At 46.9% G+C, this 15,385-nt stretch overlaps 1 long non-coding RNA gene and 1 pseudogene across 1 annotated transcript; both read right to left on the reverse strand.

Annotated features, from left to right (window-relative positions):
• Nucleotides 1–2,732: 2,732 nt before the first annotated feature.
• Nucleotides 2,733–5,779, reverse strand: LOC121547981 (annotated as a pseudogene).
• Nucleotides 5,780–7,778: 1,999 nt separating this feature from the next.
• On the reverse strand, nucleotides 7,779–8,581 carry LOC121555379. The gene is made up of 2 exons (XR_005997898.1): nucleotides 8,492–8,581; nucleotides 7,779–7,820 (listed from the first exon to the last, which is right to left on the reverse strand). It is a non-coding gene; the product is annotated as an uncharacterized LOC121555379 (long non-coding RNA).
• Nucleotides 8,582–15,385: the final 6,804 nt, after the last annotated feature.

The following is a 15,385-nucleotide window of genomic DNA, read 5'->3' on the forward strand; positions in this document are numbered from 1 at the left end:
GTAATAAATCGATTGTATCGATACTAGGAAATAACCCATTGGATTTAAGCACGTCAGACTTTATATGCAGGGGTGCACATAACTGGTACGCAGATACGCAAGCGCGACAAAAATCAGGAATGCGTAATGCCACCTGTGTTACTACGCGCCTTTGCGTACTTGACCGATCTTCTCATCTAACCTTACACATGACATGTTGCTTGTCAACTACTGTCAGGGATGTCCAAAAAGCAACAGACATTAAGCAGCTTCTTTGGCGTTTCGCCACCTACAAAGAAACGCCAACTGGAGCCAGAGCCGAAGAAAATACTTTTTTCGGAAAAGTGGCTCCAAGATGTGCAGTGGCTTGAAGCTAACGATGAGCGCACTGAAATGTGGTGCAAGATTTGCCGCTCAAATCCACATCTAGCAGACAAAACAGGTGCATTTTATAAAGGCTCAAAGAATTTCAACCATCCTTTATTTGACAAACATGAAAAGAGCAAGGAGCACACGAATGTGGCGCAAGCCATTGCTAAAAGCTAGCCGAGAATAAATGTCCAGTCGCCCACTTGCCAGATGGCGAGACAAGCTGAATGAAGAACAGCGGCAAGCTCTGTTTAATATTTTTCTCTTTCCATAAAGCTAAACATCAGATCCATCAAAAAGCAGCCCCCAAAATTCAGCAGACTGCAACTTGGCTCGTAACTCCCCGCTGATGGTGTGAGCGATGCTAGAGCAAAAAAAACTGCTGCACTGAATAAAGCTATGTGAAGAAAATGGGATCTCCTTTGTGGAACTGGGTAAGTTTCATAATACCAGATGGTCTGCATGGAGGCATGAAACACTGTTAAAAATATAAAGACTATTGCCAGCCATTAAAATGCAACTGGTTACCAGGTATTTATTTCAGTCACACTGGTTGAATTTTTGGCTAAAAGGTTACTGAATCGATTTCAAGTCACTGAATCGTTTCGGATCGTATCGTTCTAAATGAACCAATATCGTCCTTGAATCATATCGACAACCACGAATCGTGATACAAATCGAATCGTTGTTAAAACGAATCGTTACACCCCTAGTAAATAATGTATTGTGTCATTTTGGAGTCACTTTTATTGTAAATAAGAATAGAATATGTTTCTAAACACTTCTAAATTAATGGGAATGGTACCATATTTACGGATAATCCTGAGTGAATCGTGAATAATGAAGATTGAGAAAGTTACAGATGCACAAGACATACTAACCTCTCACCATTACAATAACAGGGAAGGTTAGCATTTTTTTTTTTTTGGGGGGTATGATATTTGTGCGTATGTAAGTTATCCACAAGTCTGAAGTAAATTTCTACATGTCCTTCATTGCCAATCACTTTGTGCCAATATAGAGCACTGCAGTCACACTAATTTAAATGAATGAATTACCCTTCTCATCCACTGTAAGTAAATTCTGATTTTGAACCACAATTCTATAGAACTGGAAGAGGGTGAATTATTTCATAAACCCATGTCTTATGAGCAGCCAATAACCCAGAAAACAGAGCATACATTTATGTGACCGCTCCCAGACGGACAACCTGTTCTGTCTCAATGTGAGACATGGAGACTGGCAGGAGCTTATGACAACGCACCTGTAAATGACAACCCATTTATCTGAACCAGTATAGCTGGTTGAAATGAACATTGAGTCACCATTAGTCACTTTTCACAGTGGTGGAGACACAGCTGCTATCAGAAGAGACTACTCATCATTGTCTATGTTAGTTTCAACCAGTTACACTGGTCCAGATAAATTGTCAATGGCCATAAGCTCCTGCCAGTCTCCATTGTCACGGCTGTGAGAATAAACAAATGGTGAATGGACCCAAGAGCGTTGCCACAGCAAGTGTTTGTGCAGGTCACAAGTAATACAGAGGGAAAAGGCTAAATAGAAATCAATACAAACTTAGAATGGGGCTGGAGAAATGTAAACACTCTCAAATTCATAGACTAACCATCCATGAGATCAAAATGATAGTTTTAACCATGTTTTGAGGCTATACAGTGTTGTTGTTTTTACAATTACATTGTTTACAAAAGATGGAGAACAACAAGCTTATATTTTGGATTCTGATGCGGTACAGCTGTTGAACTAAGGAAGGGCTCTCCAACCATATTCCCGGAGAGCTACCTTCATGTAGGTTTATGCTCCAACCACAGTTGTAACTACCCTGATTCAGCTTGTCAACCAGCTAATTATTAGAATCAGGTGTGCTAGATTAGGGTTGGAGTGAAAACCTACAGGACGGTAGCTCTCCAGGAACAGGGTTGGAGACACCTGAACTAAGGTCATGAGGCATTTATACTGTAAGTTATATTCTGCAAGAAGCAATGGCTATATATTATCAATTAAAAAGTCCAAACGATGTATGTACCAATCACATATTCCCCCTTTAATAATATATATATATATATATATAACAAAGAATAACACAAATATATCAAATATCATGTATTATCATTTAAAATTGCACATCCATTTCACAAACTTACCCTCTATCCACACTTCTGCTCCTATGACAAACATTTCTACATGCAAAAAGCCCTTCATGTCTATAATACATCTGTAGCGGCAAAGGATATAAACTAATTGAGAGAAAAATAGAACAACATAAGCTTGTCTACTGATTCGGCCACCTTCAGTGTATACAAACAGCAGCATCCTCCTCCCTGGCCTAGATCCTGAATCTTCGTGCAACAATGGCCACAGCATTACTTTCTTTTCTTTACATTAGTCCGAACCTCTGCATAGTTCTTGTTGACCTGAGAAAAGCGGATTATTTGCACCACGTTGGTCTTGGCCTTGAAGTCCTGCCACAGGTATTCTGGAGACAGAATCTTAGTGGGCTTGTTGTAAAGGAGATATCTGTTCAGGTGGCTTTCCTCCTGCCGTGCCGCCTCGATGGAGTTGGCGGCATCGGCCTCCAGCTGCTCACGGCAGTACTTTGCCAGCTTGTGCACGTCCCCCACATAGCCAGCGATGGTGGCGCCTCCATAGTAGTAGTCTCCTTCCCCCGCGGGGATGTAGGCCCGCGAGGCAGGACAGCGCTCGTAAGGGTAGTGCTCGTGGGTCTGCTCATAGTAGCCCGGGTGAAGTGCGGCCACCAGCCTGCTCAGTGTTTCTGCCCCCCACCGGCCGTAGAACTTTGTGTCCACATCCAAGCAGAAGATGTAGTCCGCCTCCTTGCTTATCTGGTTCTCGATGGTGGTTTGGATCATCTCCATCCTCCTGGAGGAGATCTCCTGCCAGCACGTCTTCCCTCCGGTCAGTGAAGATGTAGTAATGCACTTTGAAATCCACCATGAAATGCTTCTCGGCAGTCTCCAGGAAGTCACGCAGGAAGCGCACATACCTAACATACAAGGAGAACCAAGTAGGTTTCAGGTGCCTGTCTCATATGGCAAGAGGATAACTCAATTTTCTGTAATTATGACATAATGTATAATCTAAATCAAGATATTTTCAAACTTTGAGTTAGGCCTGCTGAGACTGAGACTCACTAGTTTGGGGAAAAGGGTGTAGTGGAGACTAAGGCACTCAAAGGTTGGCAATCAAAAGCGTGGAACTTTCAGTGTGGAATATTTAACAACAAAAGATGTGTGGGTTGTATTTTTTCTTTTTTTTTTCTTCTCAGGTAACCAGAGCAAGTGCGAACTAAGTTCGAACCTATTTGTACCAGTCACTCTTGCACATGTCCATGTGACATTTGTTTTCATGTACCCAAGAGGTAGAGAAAGGTAAAGAGAGGTGACGGTCTAGCAGGGGCCATGCTCTATGTGTAGGCTACTGTGAGTGTGAGTGAGTGACACGGGGAACATGGAGGAGGGAGGGAGAGACGAGAGACAGCAACCAACCAAGCTGACTCGCGCTATAGTAGACTAATAGCTGCCATAGCTAGGTTTAAAATCATCCAATATAATTACATAGTACCTGTCTTGACTGCATCAAGCCGAGATCTACCGCTCAGATTTGTTTTTAACATTACTTAAAAAACAGAAGCCTATGCACATGGCCACGGGAAGATGTTTTTCAATTTATCAGGGGGTGCTGCAGCACCCTCAGCACCCCTACTTCCTACGGCTATGCCTCTGCAACATTAACCTATTAAAACCAGTTCGGTAGCAATGAGGTTTGTGCAATAGGCTATAGGCCCAATACATTATCATCACTGCATTTTGGCTATGCTTGAATTGCCATTCCAATGTTGTTCTTCTCAGACCATTTTGAAATTATGTTTCAACGTTTTAGGTATATGATCACACTGACCATTTGTTGTATTACTTGTGAGGCACAGCTGAGTGAGCATAATAATTTGCTTTTTATTTTATTTTACTGGACTGATGGTCTGCATCTGATGGGGCCAGTCTGAGGGGAGGGAGGGAGGTAGCAGCTGTGAGGCTGCCTCTCACCCGACTCACCGTCCCTCCGCTCTCCCTCTCTCCGCTGAGAAAAGGGGACATTCTTCCAGCTTATGGCAAAACTCAAGTTGCACTGCATTATTTCTGCCTCATGCACCAATGTATGTTGTTACTCATAGTAGCCTAGTGGTTAAGAGCATTGGGCCAGTAGTTGAAAGGTTGCTGGTTCAAATCCCTGAGCAGACTAGGTGGAACATTTGTTGATGTGCCCTTGAGTCTCTCTCTAGTCATGGCTTTACAAGTTTAGAAATGTGACAGTATCAACTTTGCTGTGTGCTCGAGGCTTCTTTATACAGCCTATGGCTCGAGGAAACCGTGCAGACACGGTGAGCTGAGCTATCTGATTGGCCAGCGGTAGACCTATACGTGCACTTGATTTGCTCTCTGGGCCTGTCGGGTATACAGAGTTCTACCTTCAGACACATGAAATGGTTCAAAATGGGAACACAACAGGAAGAAAAAATAGGAATGCAAGGCTTTATCATTGTTGTTTTTTACAGAAATGTTTGGTGATCGACTACGAATGCTACTCTACATTTGAGGCTCAGTGCTACCAGACATCCTGGTGGGGACGACTGATGTGTGTGAGACTACTTACTTGCCAACAGCAAAGACGGTTGTGGCGATGCTGAGGTGCATAGGCTTGTAAATGCTGTCAACAACCAAGGGATTAAAAGTGCCTTCCCAAACAATAGGTGCCAACCAAGGGGTAACAGCTACCACATTGGTGCGCCTGAAAAAAACAAAAGATATGGTCAAAGCTTGTGAAAACCCAGAGATATTCAGTGCATCATAAGCAACTCTTTCATAGTGACTCCATTTCCTGTATTTCCCAATGCACCTTCTCCTACTGATACTATGTCTACTACTAACAATAATACATGAATAATAACTTACCCCTTTAACACACTGGGCTGCTTATACAGGAGTCTGAAAAGACCATGCAAAAAATGATGTTGTAAAATAGCGTACTGCTTTCAAAATGACATGCAGTTGGTGAGTTTTGCCAAGAGGGTGAGATTATTATATTAGAGTAGACCAAAGAAGAGTCTCACCCCTGTGGGGACAGCATGTCCCGGGTCCTACAACTACAGTTTTCCCGCCTGAAATTAACAGGGTCCTGCTGACACAACCTTCAGAGGGGGTTCAAAGTTAATACTGTGTTAATACTAAATGGTAGCATCAGGAGAGGTTGTGGAGGGTTAGGGGTTCACAAAAATAAGTATTAAAAAATCAGTTGTTTGTTTATAATGTCAGTAACACAAATGATCTTACCCCAAAACTTCTAGAATTCTGACATCCTTATTTTTCATCTCACTGTTAAAGATAAAAGGGAACATTTTAGGTGACTTAACTAGTATGTCAAATTGTCACGATCGTCTAACAGAGTGGACCAAGGCGCAGCGTTGCGGGTGAACATATTTATATTTATTAACTAGATCACACGATCAAAACAATGAACGAAACGTGAAGTCCTTCGATACACAAACCAAAAGGAACAAGAAACCACAACACAAAGTGAAAAGACCGATAGTTAAATATGGCTCCCAATCAGAGACAACCAGCTGACACTCGTTGCCTCTGATTGGGAGTCACTCAGGCCAACATAGATATACAAAACATAGACTTACACACCCTGGCTCAACATAACATAGTCCCCAGAGCCAGGGCGTGACAGTACCCCCCCCCAAAGGCGCGGACTCCGGCCGCACCAAACAACCACAACAGGGGAGGGACCGGGTGGGCACTCCGCCTCGGCGGCGGATCCGGCTCCGGACATGACCCAGGCACGGGTTGTGCTGGACTGACGACGCACACCCCTGGCTTGATGCGTGGAGGAGGAACGGGCCGGACCGGGCTGACGAAGCGCACCCCTGACTTGGTGCGGGGAGCAGGAATGAGCCGGACCGGGCTGGCGACGCGCACCACAGACTTGGTGCGGAGAGCAGGAACGGGCCGGACAGGGCTGACGAAACGCACCATAGACTTGGTGCGGAGAGCAGGCACGGGCCGTGCCGGACTGACGACGCACACCACTGGCTTGGTGCGGGAAGCTTGGATGGGCCGGACTGGGCTGGCGACGCGCACCACAGACTTGGTGCGGAGAGCAGGAACGGGCCGTGCCGGACTGACGACGCACACCACTGGCTTGGTGCGGGAAGCTTGGATGGGCCGGACTGGGCTGGCGACGCGCACCACAGACTTGGTGCGGAGAGCAGGAATGGGCCGGACCGGGCTGGCGACGCGCACCACCGACTTGGTACGGAGAGCAGGAACGGGCCGGACAGGGCTGACGACGCCGCACCACAGGCTCGGTGCGAGAGGCAGGAACAGGCCGAACCGTACTGGGGACACACGCCACTGGCCCTATGCAGGGATCAGGAACGGGCCGGACCGGACTGGTAATACACCCCAGTACCTCTCGCCGTGCCTCCACACTTTCCCTCTCCTCTGTGACCAGTGGCCCCCTTAACCTGGCGGCCTCCTCTTCACACCCGCTGGACCGCTCCATCGCGGCCTCCTGCTGCCCCGTCGTCCACGTCGTGAGCCCCCCCCTAAAAATTTTCTGGGGTTCTCTCCTCCCCGTGGACCAGGCCTCCCTAGCTCTCGCCAGACTCTCGATCCATTGCTTCATAGACCAGCCTCTCTCCTCTTCACTTAGTATGGCCCAGCCGAAACTCCTACTCCCCTGATCCCAGGTCCTTCCTCTCTCCTCTTCATGCTGCTTGGTCCTGTCTTGGTGGTTTCTTCTGTCACGATCGTCTAACAGAGTGGACCAAGGCGCAGCGTTGCGGGTGAACATATTTATATTTATTAACTAGATCACACGATCAAAACAATGAACGAAACGTGAAGTCCTTCGATACACAAACCAAAAGGAACAAGAAACCACAACACAAAGTGAAAAGACCGATAGTTAAATATGGCTCCCAATCAGAGACAACCAGCTGACACTCGTTGCCTCTGATTGGGAGTCACTCAGGCCAACATAGATATACAAAACATAGACTTACACACCCTGGCTCAACATAACATAGTCCCCAGAGCCAGGGCGTGACACAAATCAAATAGAAAAGCAGTGCAAAATGTAATTACTTCTATATTTACAATGGTAGTGTATCAGAAAATGTAGTCTCAAATGAGATCTTAATCCCTGGTCTTGACTCTCATTGTCATGAGCCCATGGGGCTTTTTAACAGGCCAAATTCAGCAATCACCTATAAAATAGATGATGGTATAGTGTCTTTCCGATGGGATTATATACAGGATGGGATTTCTATCAAGATTGGATTATATCATTGACAAAGTTACAAAACAATGAACACTAAACAAGTTCCGATCTTCCCAAATGATGAGTAACAATATGTTAAAACCAGGACTCTAATTAAGAGATAGAAAGAGGATGATTAACACCATGTACAACACCTGTGATATCAACAATGTCCAAAAATGTATATGTAAAAAAAAGTGGTATACAGAGAAGCATACGTTTTGGTTAAATGCCATTTTCAGCTCTGTGCAAACAGAAGTGGTGACACACATACAAAAGAAAATAGTGCGTAATTAGAGTACATACACAACAAGTGGAGGCAATTCAACAATGTGAGCAGAGATAATAATCTATAGATATAGAAGTATATCATAATTAAATATCATGAACATCAAAAGTGGACATCACAAAATTAATAGATTTACATAATGAATGATAATATCATAATCATGGAAACCATCAGAATGAGAACACTGAAAAATTGTATTCTAATGTATTCAGAATGAGAACACTCATACATTGTATTCTGATGTTGTTCTTATGTATTCAGAATGAGAACACTCATACATTATATTCTAATGTATTCAGAATGAGAACACTCATACATTATATTCTAATGTATTCAGAATGAGAACACTCATACATTGTATTCTGATGTTGTTCAGATGTATTCAGAATGAGAACACTTGCATTCTAATGTTGTTCTAAGATTATGATGAAGTTTCTCCAAAGATCAGATATCACTAGTTTTACTTAATAAAACACAGAAAAAGCAACATACACAAAAAGTAGGATTCCAAGAACTGGCAGAGCGATGGAAGGACGGATATTTGTGCAAAAACGCATTGTTCCTCCCAAAGTTTGTAATGAAATTCACCCAAACTTGGAGTATTTGAAGTAATGCAGGACTGTATCCCAAAGGCAGTAGAATCTGTGCCTTTTACTGTTTCACCAGCAAGGATGTAGGCCTACCAGTGCCAGTGGACCATGTAAATATGTGTGTGACCAATGCTTATGTGTCTATAGAACAACAAACGCACTATGGAACAAGTTAAGCACGCTTTTTTATTTTTTTTGGAATGCATTGAATGGAAGGTATTTTTTTGTTAAAGTGGCACTCCAGTCTCCTTTTCACCTGATTTATCACCTGATTTACTTAACAAAATGTATTTAGTTCTCTATTGGTCCTATATTGTTCCTCAAGCAAGGGTGGAGGCCGATGACGTCGCTGGAGGAAGACTTTAAACAACTTTGACTTAAAGGAATCCACCGGCGGGTAATACCACTCATATTTCAACATACAGTGCCTTCAGCAAGTATTCATACCCCTTGACTTAATCCACATTTTGTTGTGTTACAGCCTGAATTCAAAATGTATTAAATAAATACAAAATCAAACAATACCCCATAATGACAAAGTGAAAACATGTTTTTAGAAATCTTTGCAAATGTATTGAAAATGAAATACAGAAATATCGCATTTACATAAGTATTCAAACCCCTGAGTCAATACTTTGTAGAAGCACCTTTGGCAGCGATTACAGCTGTGAGTCTAAGAGCTTTCTACACTGGGATTGTGCAACTTTTGCCCATTATTCTTTTCAAAATTCTTCAAGGTCTGTCAAATTGGTTGTTGATCATTGCTAGATAACCATTTTCAGGTCTTGTCATAGATTTTCAAGTAGATTTAAGTCAAAACTGTAACTCGGCCACTCAGGAACATTCACTGCCTTCTTGGTAAGCAACTCCAGTGTATATTTGGCCTTGTGTTTTAGGTTATTGTCCTGCTGAAAGGTGAATTAATCTCCCAGTGTCTGGTGGAAAGCAGACTGAACCAGGTTTTCCTCTAGGATTTTGACTGTGCTTAGCTCCATTCTGTTTCTTTTTTATCCTGAAAAACTCCCCAGTCCTTAACGATTACAAGCATACACATAACATGATGCCTACTCATAAAAATATGGAGAGTGGTACTCAGTAATGTGTTGTATTGGATTTGCCCCGAACATAACACTTTGTATTCAGGACAGAGAGTTAACTGCTATTTATATAATGAATATGAATTCGGAGAACAGAAATTATTAAATATTAAAGCATTAGACCTATCACTAAAAGCTTCAGTCATACAAACATTATACTTAAATCCGAACTGGTTCTCTAGCAAACTAGTAAGATTGTCTCACCCAATGTTCAAGAAGGGACTTTTTCCCTTTATTCAGATTACAACCCCTCACTTTCAGGTATTTGAAAAGGAAATCATCTCCCAAATATCACTATTTCTAAAACAAGCCATAGAAAGTTGGTTGCAATTTCAATTTAATCCTCCAGAAATGACAGAACAAATATTGCAACTGTAGTATCTGAACAGTTTATAATTTTGGCTGACGTTTGCAAATGGTGTGTTAGATGAACTTTACTTTGCCTTGCTGAAACATCTGGAAAGCATTACTATAGGGGCCCCCTGAAACAGAGGAGACTTGGATATGTGGAAGCCAGGGATTGGTCTATTCAAAACACCCATATTATGTTACATAGGATAAATACCATGTTTGAACAAAGGACTGGGAGGATAATCATTTATAGATTGGGTTAGTTGTTCTATATATAATAAACCTTTATAATCAGGTACAGTGTCAGCGGATTTCTTGTCTACACAGCATATCAGCATCGTTGTCTCGACACCACATTAATTGGCGACAAGGATTTTTGGGACGTGTTGCGTCTGTTCAACGTTTCATCATGGGCTGCGAGCTGACTCCCGCTACAGAGGCCGGCAGATAAGGTGAGCTTTCTCACAACTTTGGGCGCTGGTCAGTTTGTGTGCTGTGTGTGCGTTGGGGGATGTACCGTTAAAGAACTTGTGTGTGCGCCTTGCTGTTATTTGCTGTGGGATGACGATCCGTTCTAAATTTCTAAATTTGTTTGCGTTGAAAACAACGCAAACAGGGGGGAGTGTCTATAGGAATTGATAGCACTGGGCCCAGGGACATTTGGCTTGAATAGAATTAAAGGGAAAAAGGAATAGAATGAAGAAATAAGGAACAAGGAACTAAGGAAAAAAGTATACTGTTAGGACGTCGCTGATCTACGGAAGCCCTCAAATGAGGCGATCATTAAGATGGGCCGCAAATCCTAGGAAAGTCACTAGGTTGACTTTCGGGTCAGTTCTGGGAACTGTGAGATTGTAGAATATACATTCAATTGCATGTTACCTCTCGGAATATAGTTGACGAGGTATATGTCCAATGTAGCCTCTCATTGAATATCTGCAACTCAAGGTAGCAGAAATTTAGGAAGGAATATAAAGGAAATAGGAGCGATGTAAGCATGCTTTTAAGGACCGTATGAATGGATGCATTCTTTTCATGTGTGTGTGAGGGAAACAGAGTGTATGTGTTTGCGCAAAATTAAAGAGGTCTCTGCTGTGTTCCAGCTGTGTGTCGACTCATGCTATGATAAGATTTATGTTAGAGATATATACATATATATGTTTTGGTTGAGAACAGGGGTTTTAGTTTTTTGTAAGGAAATATGTTAATTACGGTTAAAACCTTATGAGTCTCCATTTGAGAGAACATTTCCAGAATTGTTAAAAATATATGAGCCCCCCCGGGAGGACGTTACGGTTAAAACCTTATGAGTCTCCATTTGAGAGAACATTTTAAACATTGTTAAAAATATATGAGCCCCCCGGGAGGACGTTATGATTGTATAGAGAGGATTCGTTTTAAACATTGTTAAAGAACTATGAGCCCCCCGGGAGGATGTTATGATTGTATAGAGAGGATTCGTTTTAAACATTGTAAAAAAAAAATACTAAACTATGAGCCCCCCGGGAGGACGTTATGATTGTATAGAGATGATTTGTAATGGATAAGAAAATAACTATAAATCTGCAGATTAGAATAAGTGAAGATAAGAAACTTCTAAGTAGGATTTGTGTTCTATGTTTTGTGTTGGTTTGTGTGTTTTGTTCAGTGTTACTGTTTGTCTGTGTTGGAAAAAACGGAGGGACAGCTGGTCTTTCTGCTGTCTGACTGAGAAAAGTTACTGTGGGAGAGCTCCTCTCACCATGAAATCGCACTGGTGAATGAGCTGCGCATGTGTGGGATTTTAGGAATTTAGAGTTGCGCGGAGTGAGTGTGCCACTCCCCTGCCTGCACTGAGCTGCTGTGACACGCAGACTTAGAGCTGAAAAAAAGAAAGGGGGAGACTTTGAATACACACGAGTAAAGTATTCTGTTTGTTAAGTGGCTGTTGTTTAATTATGAAACTATTTGATTGAGATCCATTGAATTTATAAATAAGAGTTATGTTGACGGATAAAAAAAAAAATATATATATATATATATATTATTGCGCTATTTATAATATTCCTGAGTTAAGCTGTTTGCTTATTTCTTAGCGCGAATGTGAACATAGGTATGTCTAAAAGGGTATTGTATGGTTGAAATAACCCAGTGAGTACATAAAAGACTAAATTCTTGTCTGTTTCTTTTGTTCTTCTGTGATGTGAGAAACGAGAAGGAGGAGACAGAGAGAGAGGAGGTGCTGACCAGTGCGTCATGCGACAGCGTGTGCTGCCCCGGATCCAGTCCAATTAAGGCCAGTACTGTTCTATCCACAAACTTACTTTCCCTTACAGGATATAATAGATACATTGTGTATGCATAGAATATTTCATGATGTGACCATTTGGCAGGGACTTGGCAACAGACTGATCAATTGATGTAATTGAGAATTGCACATTAGGGTTTTTATGCATGGGTTGTTTTGATTAGAATTGTGTTGGAAATCCAGCACTGAGATTGTTCTGTAAAATTAAGGTGATTGTGTGCTTATTTGTCACGCCCTGGCTCTGGGGACTCTTAAATGTTGAGCCAGGGTGTGTAGTGTCTGTTGTATTTTCTATGTTTATGATCTAGATCGTGTAGATCTATGTTGGCCAGGGTGGTTCCCAATCAGAGGCAGCTGATTCTCGTTGTCTCTGATTGGGGACCATACTTAGGCAGCCTGTTTTCACTAGTCATTGTGGGATCTTGTTCCGTAAGGTTTGGTTTGGTGTTAACCTAGGACTTCATGTATCGTTTGGTTTGTTGTTTTTGTTCGTATTGTGTACACTTAATAAAATAATGTACGCTTACCACGCTGCGCCTTGGTCCGCTTCTAGGAGAGGAGGCCACCAGGTTACGGGGGCTATTGGTCCAGAGGGAGCAGGAGTTAATTGGTCAGAGGGAGGAGCTACAGGAGGCGTTAAGGGAGAAGGAGAGTGTAGAGGGACGGCGAGAGGAGCTGGTTAGGCAGCAGAAGGAGCGGAGGACCAGTCCCGCTCCTCGCATCAAGCAAGTGGTGTGTGTCACCAGTCCGGTCCGGCCCGTTCCTGATCCCCGCACTAAGCCAGTGGTGCGTGTTCCCAGTACGGCCCGACCCATTCCTGCTTCCCGCACAAGGCCAGTGGTGTGTGTTCCCAGTACGGTCCGGCCCGTTCCTGCTCCCCGCACTAAGCCAGTGGTGCGTGTTCCCAGTACGGCCCGACCTGTTCCTGCTTCTCGCACTAAGCCAGTGGTGCGTGTTCCCAGTCCGGCCCGGCCCGTTCCTGCTCCCCGTACCAAGCCGGTGGTGCGTGTTCCCAGTCCGGCCCAGTCCGTTCCTGCTCCCCGCACCAAGCCAGTGGTGCGTATTCCCAGTCCAGCCCGGCCCGTTCCTGTCCCTCGCACCAAGCCAGTGGTGCGCATCGCCAGCCCGGTCCGGCCTGTTCCTGCCCCTCGCACCAAGCCAGTGGTGCGCGTCGCCAGCCCGGTCCGGCCTGTTCCTGCCCCTCGCACCAAGCCAGTGGTGCGCGTCGCCAGCCCGGTCCGACCTGTTCCTGCCACTCGCACCAAGCCAGTGGTGCGCGTCGCCAGCCCGGTCCGGCCTGTTCCTGCTCCCCGCACCAAGCCAGTGGTGTGTGTCACCAGTCCGGTCCGGCCCGTTCCTGATCCCCGCACTAAGCCAGTGGTGCGTGTTCCCAGTACGGCCCGACCCATTCCTGCTTCCCGCACAAGGCCAGTGGTGTGTGTTCCCAGTACGGTCCGGCCCGTTCCTGCTCCCCGCACTAAGCCAGTGGTGCGTGTTCCCAGTACGGCCCGACCCGTTCCTGCTTCTCGCACTAAGCCAGTGGTGCGTGTTCCCAGTCCGGCCCGGCCCGTTCCTGCTCCCCGTACCAAGCCGGTGGTGCGTGTTCCCAGTCCAGCCCGGCCCGTTCCTGTCCCTCGCACCAAGCCAGTGGTGCGCATCGCCAGCCCGGTCCGGCCTGTTCCTGCCCCTCGCACCAAGCCAGTGGTGCGCGTCGCCAGCCCGGTCCGGCCTGTTCCTGCCCCTCGTACCAAGCCAGTGGTGCGCGTCGCCAGCCCGGTCCGACCTGTTCCTGCCCCTCGCACCAAGCCAGTGGTGCGCGTCGCCAGCCCGGTCCGGCCTGTTCCTGCTCCCCGCACCAAGCCAGTGGTGCGCGTCGTCAGCCTGGTCCGGCCCGTTTCTGCTCCCCGCACCAAGCCAGTGGTGCGCGTCGTCAGCCCGGTCCGGCCTGTTCCTGCCCCTCGCACCAAACCAGTGGTGCGCGTCGCCAGCCCGGTCCGGCCCGTTCCTGCTCCCCACACCAAGCCAGTGGTGCGCGTCGTCAGCCCGGTCCGGCCCGTTCCTGCTCCCCGCACCAAGCCAGTGGTGCGCGTCGCCAGCCCGGTCCGGCCCGTTTCTGTCCCTCGCACCAAGCCAGTGGTGCGCATCGCCAGCCCGGTCCGGCCTGTTCCTGCCCCTCGCACCAAGCCAGTGGTGCGCGTCGCCAGCCCGGTCTGGCCTGTTCCTGCCCCTTGTACCAAGCCAGTGGTGCGCGTCGCCAGCCCGGTCCGACCTGTTCCTGCCCCTCGCACCAAGCCAGTGGTGCGCGTCGCCAGCCCGGTCCGGCCTGTTCCTGCTCCCCGCACCAAGCCAGTGGTGCGCGTCGTCAGCCTGGTCCGGCCCGTTTCTGCTCCCCGCACCAAGCCAGTGGTGCGCGTCGTCAGCCCGGTCCGGCCTGTTCCTGCCCCTCGCACCAAACCAGTGGTGCGCGTCGCCAGCCCGGTCCGGCCCGTTCCTGCTCCCCACACCAAGCCAGTGGTGCGCGTCGTCAGCCCGGTCCGGCCCGTTCCTGCTCCCCGCACCAAGCCAGTGGTGCGCGTCGTCAGCCTGGTCCGGCCCGTTTCTGCTCCCCGCACCAAGCCAGTGGTGCGCGTCGCCAGCCCGGTCCGGCCTGTTCCTGCCCCTCGCACCAAACCAGTGGTGCGCGTCGCCAGCCCGGTCCGGCCCGTTCCTGCTCCCCACACCAAGCCAGTGGTGCGCGTCGTCAGCCCGGTCCGGCCCGTTCCTGCTCCCCGCACCAAGCCAGTGGTGCGCATCGCCAGCCCGGTCCGGCCCATTCCTGCTCCCCGCACCAGGCCAGTGGTGCGCGTCGTCGGCCCGGTCCGGCCTATTCCTGCTCCCCGCACCAGGCCAGTGGTGCGCGTCGTCGGCCCGGTCCGGCCCGTTCCTGCTCCCCGCACCAAGCCAGTGGTGCGTGTGTCCAGTCCGGCACGGCCCGTGCCTGTTCCACTCCGGAGCCAGAGCAATCCGCTCCACCGGTGTCCAGTCCAGCTCCGGCCAGCGGCTCCAGTCTGGAGCCGGTACG

Source organism: Coregonus clupeaformis, unplaced genomic scaffold (assembly GCF_020615455.1).
Source record: "Coregonus clupeaformis isolate EN_2021a unplaced genomic scaffold, ASM2061545v1 scaf0058, whole genome shotgun sequence".
Lineage (NCBI taxonomy): Eukaryota > Metazoa > Chordata > Actinopteri > Salmoniformes > Salmonidae > Coregonus > Coregonus clupeaformis.